Genomic DNA, 9805 nt, shown 5'->3' with positions numbered 1-9805 from the left:
GGAGAGAAAATGTGCTGAGTGCACAGATGTACATTTCCCTACCAAACACACAAAACGTTTCAGTAGTAGTGCAGCCAGAGAGCATTCTGCTGCCTGCCTGCTCAGTGGGAGGTGGCTCGAGTATGGAGACAATCAGAAAGAATGTGTGAAAATGGAGCAAAAAAATGTAGTTTTACTCAGGGGGTGGAGGGTGGGTGGTGGATGGTGGAGTCACCTCTAGACAGTGCTCATAAGTACAAAGGAAGCTCACAAGAGTTGAATTCAGCACTTTGGCATCCTCAGTCTGTCCCTCACACACAAAACTGCTTGCTCCAGCAAAGACTGCAGAAACACGCCTTCTCATACATACTTCCAGGAGCTGGAAACAACGCCTGCTTATGTTTGACTCATGTTTTGCTAGGAGAAATAGAATGAGGACTATTTGGTCCATTCATTTTTTGTTGTTGTTGGTCAGACGGGTGTCTGATACACATGGAAACCCATCACCATGATTAAGAGTATCCAAACCAAACTGAGAGTTCCAGGGAATGGAATGCACACTCTCTCCCAGGGAAGACGCATCCTGCTTACCTAAATCCAGGAAGCATTAGTTGCAAGTTGGCAAGAGCCCAGGCTTGGGGAAACCAGAGTGTGCATTGGGGTACTGCTGGGGTCTAACCAGCTAAAAACGCATAGCTTGGCATTGAGGACACTGCCTGGCAAGCTTTCACGCTGCTTAACCATGTAGGACCATCCTGCCTTTTTGGGCTTTAGATTGCAGGGTTAACAGGAGCAAAATGGGAGGATTCCCAGCTCCGAGTCACTGGTCTGCCTTTCCAATTCCCACTGATGAGCCAGGTTGGATCTGCTGTCATCAGAATGCCACAGAGGGTTGGTTCAATTCAGATATTCAGTTCTGCCAGTTCAGCTCCAAGGAGACCCCACTTATCTTCCCCAACACCCTCCAAGGAAGATAGGTCCATTAAATGCCTGCTCCTTTGAACAGACCACACAAAACGTGTGAGCCCTGTAGCTTAGTGGTTAGAGCACTTGCCTCGCAAGTGAGAGGACCTGGATTCAATACCCAGGAAGAGCGAAACATTGGGCAAGTTTCCTTACTCCACAAGTCTCTGTTTGCCTAGCAGTAAGTAGGAACCCGATTGTTAGTCGAATGGCAGATCGCTTTTCCGGGCATAATAATCCCTTAAAACAAATATGGTCACTCAATCCACGACTGTTTGTGGGACACAGCTGTGTGCAATTGGCTGCTGCATTTCGCCCACAAAATATAGTCAATTCACTTTACAGTATATTCTGTGAAGCACTTTGAAGATATGATAAGGTGCTATATCAAATGAAGGATTATTATTATTAAAACCTACCCTATTACAGGTGTAATTGATACAGATCATCAACTGTGGCAAAGATCTCCTCATGTACTATATTCTTAATGTTTAATGATGTTGGTAAAAAGGAATTAATTTCCCCAGTGATTGGGAATGTACATGGGCTGATGTCTGGCAAATGAAGTTCAATACAGATAAGACTAGGATAAGTAAGAATAGGAGCGACGTGGAAGAATAAAATAAAATCCTTGCATTTAATGAAAGCGCCTTATCACATTGTTGAGACATTTTAAAGCAATTCATAGGATTTACTGTAAAGTGTAGTGACTGTGTAAGTGTGGGCCAACGTAGCAACCAATTTGCGCACAGCACTGTCCCACAACCAGTTGTGGATTGAGTGACCAAATTGTTATAATTTTTTTGGAAGGGATTATTAACCCTGGAAAACGATCCACCAATTGACTAATAACCAGGTTCCTACCTGCTTGGTAAACAGAGGCATGTGGAGTAAGGAAAGTTGCTTGGAATTGAACCTGTGTCCTCTCGCTTGGGAAGTGAGTGCTCTAACCAATATGTTGCAGGACACCATTTTTTATAAGCAATTGGACCCAGTTGTGCCTCAGGACACTTGAACCAGTTATAGTGCCCTTCGTGCCATCTGCCAGAGATCAGTCGGTGACTATCCTGCTCTGTATGGTTGAGATACCACAGTGCAATTTCCTCCTGATGTGAAAGGCACTATAAAAGAGTAATTTGTTGTTGTTGCAATTTGATTTCAAGGCTATCCTATTAATGCACATTTTTTTATATAACAACATTGGATGAATGTATCTCAAAGTACTTCACATTGGTGATGGGGATCTGCAGTGGAGCTGGCAATGACCAGGAAGATCTCAGGTCTTGAAGCCACTTTGAACCCTGAAAATCCACACTCACTTGTTGGACACCTAGTATGACTTTCCTGGATGGTTCAATGGATCGCATGATACTCCAACCAGATAGCATTAGGAAATATATTTTATCCTTTAAATTAATAAAAAGAAACTCTTGTGCACACAAAAGGCAAAAGGTGATTTGCCAAGTTTGAAAAGCAATTGGAGAAAGACCTTCAAGCGCAGAGGATGCTGACGCCTGGAAAGGAAAGTGTGTCTCAGACAGTTTTAGTCTGATAACTTTGCAGACTGTCAGGTAAAACATTGTTGGAAGCTGAGTAAAACTTCCTCAACTCTGCCCAAGCAATACCGTTTTTGGGTCTTGTGCGCAAATTGGCTGCTGTGTTTGCCCACAAATACAGTTACCAACAACAGCAACAACTTGCACTATATAGCACCCTTCACACAAGGTAGCATCTCAGAGTGCTTAACAGTGGCAGATCCTGATTCCGAGCCGGCGTGGGTGGGTGGGGGGTGTGGACGTGGCCATAAGCATAGTTGAAGAGGAAGGTTTTCAGATGGGACTTGAAAAAGTGGAGAGGGACTGAGGGAGAGAGTTCCAGAATTTTGGGGCGTAATGGCTGAAAGCGCAATACTTTGCAATACTTCCTGTGAAGCATTCCAAGAAACTTCCCCTCATGAAGAGTGCTATATAAATGCAAGTTGTTGTTGCTGGCTCAACGATGTGATAAAGCGCTGCATCAAATGCAAGGCTTATTATGAAGTTCCACAATGTGCACCAGCCATCCTCAGGCCCTTCCGAGTTCTACTACCAGTTTAGTGCAGAATTGAATAAAGCTTTGCGTCCACAGAGGGTGGGTCAAAGTTAATTTCAAACAATTTCGTTTACAGTCATTCATGTGGGCTGGATTTAAACCCAGGACCTACAGGTCAAAGATGATTGACACTAAATTACCATATGAATCAGCTGGTAACCCTCACAATTTTGGCTCAAGAGATTTCAGAGTTGAAAGCCCACATTGGGGAATTTGAGCTCACAGTCCAGCCTACGTTGTATTGTTGGGGAGCGTTTCTTTGTCAGAGGTGCCATCCTTCAGATGAGAAAGTGGCTGAATGTTTGGTCCACCACAGGAACATGTGTACTTTAATCTTTCACTTTTTGTAGCATTGCCATTATGGAGATACAATTGTAACCTACAGTGGAAACCTCCATGGTTTCCAGCTCTTGCCGCATTTGCAACCTTCGCTTTCTCTTCAAGGTGCTGAAATGAGTTGTTGCCTCCCAGCTTTGTTCCTTCATCTCCTACCCCTTCCTCTGTGAATCCCTCCCATTCATCTGCAGGCATGGGATCCCTTCCACATTTACACGTTTTGCACCCAATGCTATCTCTCTGCCTCTATGCTTGATTCTAGGACCAATACCGTTCTGACCGATTGACCGTCAGACATCAATTTGAACTTTCCACGGCTCAGTGTCAACAAGCCTGGGACTCCCACCTCAGGTGTTGACTACATCAATTCATATGGATTATTTCTCAACCTTGCGTCGCCTGCTTTAGCCCCCAGATTGTAGCACTTTTGATGAGGGTTAGAAGCTTTCTTCCAACCAGACCCTCATCCACGACTTCATTGACTCCAGCCAGGCTCTATTACTGCAACTCCCTGCTTGCTGGATTCCCCATCTCCTCTCTTCAGAAATTGCAGACCATCCAGAACTCTACAAGCCATGTGAGGTGCGCTGCATTAATGTAATTTGCTGTTGACTGGTCAGCATGTTTAGGCAGACATTAAAGTCATTAAAACAATCCATAAGATAAAATTGGTCACTCACTCCATGGTTGTTTGTGGAAATTGGCCATTCCGTTCGCCAACAATGTACAGTCAGTCCATTCTACAGTAAATTCTGTGAAGTAGTTAGCGACATCTTCCCAATACAATAGAAAATACAAAATTACATTGTGCTTTGAAGGAGGCAAGGGAGGGAGCAAGGCAAAGGAGATGTGGGATGGAGTTCCAAAGGGTGGGGGCAGAGAGACTGAAAGCCTGACCGCTGATGGTGGGGTGAACCGGGTGGAGGATATGAAGGGGCTGGAGCCTGCTGAGCGGAGGGAGCAGATGGGTTGATATGGGGTTAGCAGGTCACAAAGGTAGGAAGAGGCAAGGCTGTGGAGAGCCTTGAAGGTGAGGATGAGGATTTTGAACTCTATCCTCCAGAGAATGGGGAGCCGCGATGGTGGGGTGATTGGATCACGGACCCTGGTGATTCTTGAGAGGACTCGGGGCACAAGCTGCAGAGTTCTGGATGTCTGCAGCTTGTGGAGGGAAGCGTTGGGAAGGCCGACAAGCAGGGAGTTGGCTTAGTTGAGCTAGATGTGATGAACACATGAATGAGGATTTCGGGGGCCTGAGGGTTGAGGCAGTGACACAGCCGGACAATGTTGTGGAGGTGCGGGAAGGCAGAGCAGGTCATGGCATGGATATGGGGTAGAAAGTGCAGTTGAGTGTCAAACAAGACGCCTTAGGTTCCAAACTGGCTCAGTGAGATGGGGAGTGCATCAATGGATGGTGATGCTGCCAGTGCCTGAGGTGTTAAGGTGCTCTATAAATGGAATCTTGTTGTTGTTGTTGTTGTAAGGCGCTGACGGGAGCCAATCAGGAGAGCTCGGTCTTTTTGACGTTCAACTGTAGAAAGTTAACAATCATCCATCAACAACAACAATGCGCATTTATATAGCGCCCCTCACGTAGGGTAACGTCCTGGAGAGCTTGACAGTGGCGAAGCAGACATACATTTTTTTTTGGTCAGCTGGGTGTCTGACACATGCGGAAACCGATTATCATGCTTAAGAGTCTCCAAACCAAGCTGAGAATTCCATACATCCCACCTACACATGAAAATGCCAGAGATAGATTTTTGGAATGGAATGTGCACTCTCCCCCTCGAGGGACACATCCTGCTAACCTAATTTTGGAATTTATTAGGCGCAGGTCGGCAAGAGCCAAAGCTTGGGGACCCCATAGTGTGCGTTGGGGTAACTGCTGGAGTCTAACCAGCTAAAACTGCATAGTTTGCCATTGATATTGCTGTCTGTCAAACTTCCTGCTGCTTGGACCTCACTACGCATTCGGGCTTTGGGTTGTAGCGTTAACAGGAGCTGAGCTGAGTGCAACAGTGGATTGGAGGGGGTAGTTTTGGGGGAAAAACAAGTGCAGAAGCCCTCGGACCCTCCCCTTCACCATTGGAGGTCGCGCTTTCAACCACTCTTCCTCAATCCTTTTGCCTTGCCCCCTCCCTCCCCTCTTTCAAGTCCTGCACGAGAACTTTTCTCTTCAACCGTGCTGACAGCCACCTCCCCCCACCCCTGGTTTGGAGTCAGGCTTTGCCACCGTTAAGAGTTCTGAGACACTACGCTGCGTGGAGGGCGCTATGTAAGTGCAAGTTGTTGTTGTAAAAAAAATTTGAAACTTGTTGAAATAGCAGCAGCTTCAAAAACAGACTGAAATCTCTTCATTATTCGAATGAGAACATCGCCCCCCCCCCCCCCCCATACATGGGGTGAGGCCATCCCTGTTCCCCAGCCGCCGGTTTAAGATGTGAGTGGAGACGATTTGAAGCTATTTAAACCCAATACAGAGAGGCTCAGTTTATTGCAGTGAAATTACACAAACCAGGTTCGTTTGGCAGATTCTTCCGACAACAAACAATATATATAAATGAATGTCGTTTGCTTGAACGCTCTGCGGGTGGAGCTGACGTGTGGAAGGCAGGAGCGCGGGTCCCAGGAAGGGGCAGAGAGTGAGAGGGGATGAACAGAGGCAGGAATTCAACGCTGTCTAATGTGAGCCCCAGAGAGAGAGAGACAGACAGAGACAGAGAGAGACAGACACAGAGAGAGAGAGACAGACACAGAGAGAGAGAGACAGACAGAGACAGAGAGAGACAGACACAGAGAGAGAGAGAGACAGACAGACACAGAGAGAGAGAGGACAGAGACAGAGACAGACAGACACAGAGAGAGAGAGACAGACAGACACAGAGAGAGAGAGAGACAGACAGACACAGAGAGAGAGAGACAGACAGAGACAGACAGACACAGAGAGAGAGAGACAGACAGAGACAGACAGACAGAAGAGAGAGAGAGACAGACAGACAGAAGAGAGAGAGAGAGAGAGACATACAGAGACAGACAGAAGACAGACAGAGAGAGAGAGAGACAGAGAGAGAGAGAGAAACCGAGAGAGAGAGAGAGAGAGAACAGACAGACAGAGAGGGGACCAGAAAGGCGACTCCTGAGTTGCGCTGCGGAAGGAGAGAGAGAGAGATCGAGGCGGCGAGTGGCTGCGGTGAGGGTCTCGGGGCTCAGGGCGACATCCGCAGCAGCACCGCTCACCTCCCACAGCGACCCGTGGCCACGGTGAGCGCTCACACTTTTATTTTGCATTCCCCCCCACTCTGCATTTTGACAAACTTGTCATACAACAGATGGTTTTTGGGGAGTGGAGGGGTGCGGGAGGGGAGGGAGGGGTGCGGGAAGGGAGGGGTGCGGGAAGGGAGGGGTGCGGGGGGGAGGGGGTGCGGGAGGGTGCGGGAGGGAGGGGTGCGGGGAGGGAGGGGTGCGGGAGGGGGTGCGGGAGGGGTGGGGGTGCGGGAGGGGAGGGGTGCGGGAGGGATGCGAGGGAGGGCGGGAGGGTGGGGTGCGGGAGGTGGGGTGCGGGAGGGAGGGGAGGGGTGCGGGAGGGAGGGGAGAGGTGCGGGAGGGGTGCGGGGAGGGGTGCGGGAGGGGTGGGGTGCGGGAGGGGGGGAGGGGTTGCGGGAGGGAGGGAGGGGTGCGGGAGGGGAGGGGTGGGGCGGGTTGTTGCAAAAAAAGAGAAATACTGTGAACGAATGTAATGCTATTAGGATGTGCGAGGGAGAGGGGAGGGGAGGGGAGGAGGGGAAGGAGAGGGAGAGGGGAGGGAGAGGGGAGAGGGGGAGGGAGAGGGAGAGGGGGAGGGGGAGGGAGGAGGGGGAGGGAGAGGGGAGGGGGAGGGAGTGGAGAGGCGGAGGGAGAGGGAGAGGGAGAGGGGGAGGGAGAGGGAGAGGGAGAGGAGAGGGAGAGGGAGAGGGAGATGGAGAGGGGGAGGGAGAGGGAGGGGGAGGGAGAGGGGGAGGGAGAGGGGGAGGGAGAGGGGGAGGGGGAGGGGGAGGGAGAGGGGCTCCGTAGCTTCAGGCGGATCGGGAGTCGGCGGTCCTTTAACGTGTGGCTGAATCTCCAGTAAAGGTCCATCCGAGGAGACGCTCGTGGAAATTGAAGAGAAATGAAGAGCCGCTGCTTCCTCCCACAGTTGGGTGTGGATCCGCAGCGGCTGTCTGTCTGGGTACCACCCCCCACCCCCCACCCCCCACCCGCGGGGTCTCTGGCAGTTATTTCCTTCCAGCATTGCAAACCCCGCACACTGGGGTTAGGGTGTGTGCATATCAGTGTGTACATATTGCACGTTTTTCTTTTTCATTCCCCCTCCACTCGCTGCCCCCACAGGGCAACTAAAGGGCGTTTGACTCATCGCGCTCAGCATCTTCATTAACCCCGTGTAGGGTCTGATGACATTCCCGCACACCCTGAGCCAAGTACTTGGTCGTTGAAGGTGCTCAACATCCAGCAGCAGCACCGAAAGCTTTCGAAGACATTATTATTGGTGGAATCCCATAGTGTATGGTTGAGAGCACAAGTTTGGAGGGCTATGGGGAGACCGCGGGGGAGTGGGATTGATTTGCATAGCTCTTTTCAGAGAGCCGCCGCAGACACGATGGAGCGAATGGTCTCCTTCTGTGCTGCATAATTGTATGATTCTATGAGCGTACCAAAATGACAGTTTCGGTATCTGTTAACCGTGAGAGGCGAGAGAATTGTTTTGCCTCCCCACCTGTCCATTTCACAACAAAAAAAAATTACATTTATATAGCGCCTTTCTCGTCGGATAGACATCCTAAGGAGCAAGGCAGTCATGGATTTGCACCCAGCTGGGGCTCAAACCAAGCTGGTTAGAGTGCAGGGGTTTGGGGGTGGGAGGGTGGCCGAAGGTGCGGTCAAAGAGGAAGGTCTTGAGATGGCCCTTGAAGGAGGCGAGGGAGGCATGAGGCAGAGAGATTTGAGATGGAGTTCTAGAGGATGTGGCTACTTAATTTAAAAATATATAATATCATTTTAAAATGTAAAATGTTCTTACTCCGCAAGCCTCTGTTTACTTAGCAGTAAGTAGGAACCCAGTTGTTAGTCAATTGGCGGATCTCTTTGCAGGGGTAATAATTCCTCAAAAATTTCAATCCACGACTGTTTGTGTTACACTGCTGTGTGCGATTGGCAGCCATATTTCGAACACAAATTACAGAATCAATGAACTTTACAATATATTCTGCGAAGCGCTTTGAGACGTCTCAACGATGTGATAAGGTGCTATATCAAATGTAAGGATTATTGTTATTATAATTGCTTCAAAAAGGAAAGAGATTGTTTTTTGTTTGGGAGCTGTATTGCGTAATAAGTGTTCCCAAGATTCTACACTGTGTAAAGTGTGCTATATAAATACAATAATAATCCTTGCATTTGATATAGTGCCTTGTCACGTCTTTGAGATGTCACAAAGCACTTCACAAAATATACTATAAAGTGAATTGACTGGATATTTTGTAGGCGAAACAGATTGAATGTGAGGAAGGAAGGAGAGCTGAGGATCACACTGAATTGTTATGGAATGTTATAGATGCTATAGAATTCCATAGCACACATCTTCTCCTGCACCAGCCTCCGCAAACCCATTGCTCTCCTTATCGTCTTCCTGTGGTCAACAATCACGCACTTGCTTTATGACCAGAGCAATCCTCTAATGGTTACTCCTCTTGCCTTTGCTTGGTCACCTGCAGAGAAACCCAGGTGTCTATCCTTTTCCTCATCTACATATTTCCTCTTGCTAAACTAATCCACAGTTAACTTCCACATGTATGTAGATGACACCGAAACTTACTTTTCCATTTCAACTCTTGACTCCAGTTTCCCTGATGTTTTATCAGACATGAAGGTCTGACAGCTACAATTTCTTGCAGCTCAACATGGATAAGATCTAAGCCATCCTCATCAGCTTCTGACAACATCTCCTCATTTTCGGCTCTGACCTCCTAAGCTTCCCCAGCCTCTCTCTCAAACTCACCTAACCAGTCCCAAAGCACAACCTTGGCATTCGGTTAAATCCTCAGCTCTACTTCTTTCCTTACATTCGTCCCTGACCAAGACTGCTTTTCTTCACATCGACTACATAAGCCCCAGCTAAAACTCCGCCACCCTTCATCCTTACTCCCACCAAACTCCATATGCCCATCACTCCAGTCCTACTAGATGCCACTGCTTCCTTGTCTCCCAACGGATCAACTTCAAGGTCCTCATTGTCACCTATCATCCCATCACACCACAGCACTCTGTGATCTCCAACCCCTCTTTCAGAGGCCTCTGCTTGGCACATTTAGACTTATTGCGCATCCCCTATTCTCTTTGCACCACCATTGCAGGCCAAACCTTTATATTCTGTAGTCCCAATCACTTGAACTCCTTTTCT

The 9805-nt window shown here is 48.5% G+C and overlaps 1 protein-coding gene across 1 annotated transcript in view; it reads left to right on the top strand.

The window, feature by feature from the left end:
* The first annotated feature begins 6455 nt into the window (after positions 1-6455).
* si:dkey-97m3.1 (fatty acyl-CoA reductase 1) overlaps positions 6456-9805 on the top strand; it is a 72129-nt gene continuing 68779 nt past the window's right edge. Inside the window, exon 1 of the mRNA XM_042335841.1 lies at positions 6456-6633. The gene's annotated coding sequence lies outside the window, so the exon portion shown is untranslated. The remainder of the gene's footprint in view (positions 6634-9805) is intronic.

This window comes from Callorhinchus milii, unplaced genomic scaffold (genome assembly GCF_018977255.1).
Source record: "Callorhinchus milii isolate IMCB2004 unplaced genomic scaffold, IMCB_Cmil_1.0 Scaffold5, whole genome shotgun sequence".
Taxonomy (NCBI): Eukaryota; Metazoa; Chordata; class Chondrichthyes; order Chimaeriformes; family Callorhinchidae; genus Callorhinchus; species Callorhinchus milii.
Note: the sequence above shows the minus strand (reverse complement) of the source record. Positions and strands in the feature narration are given on the sequence as shown.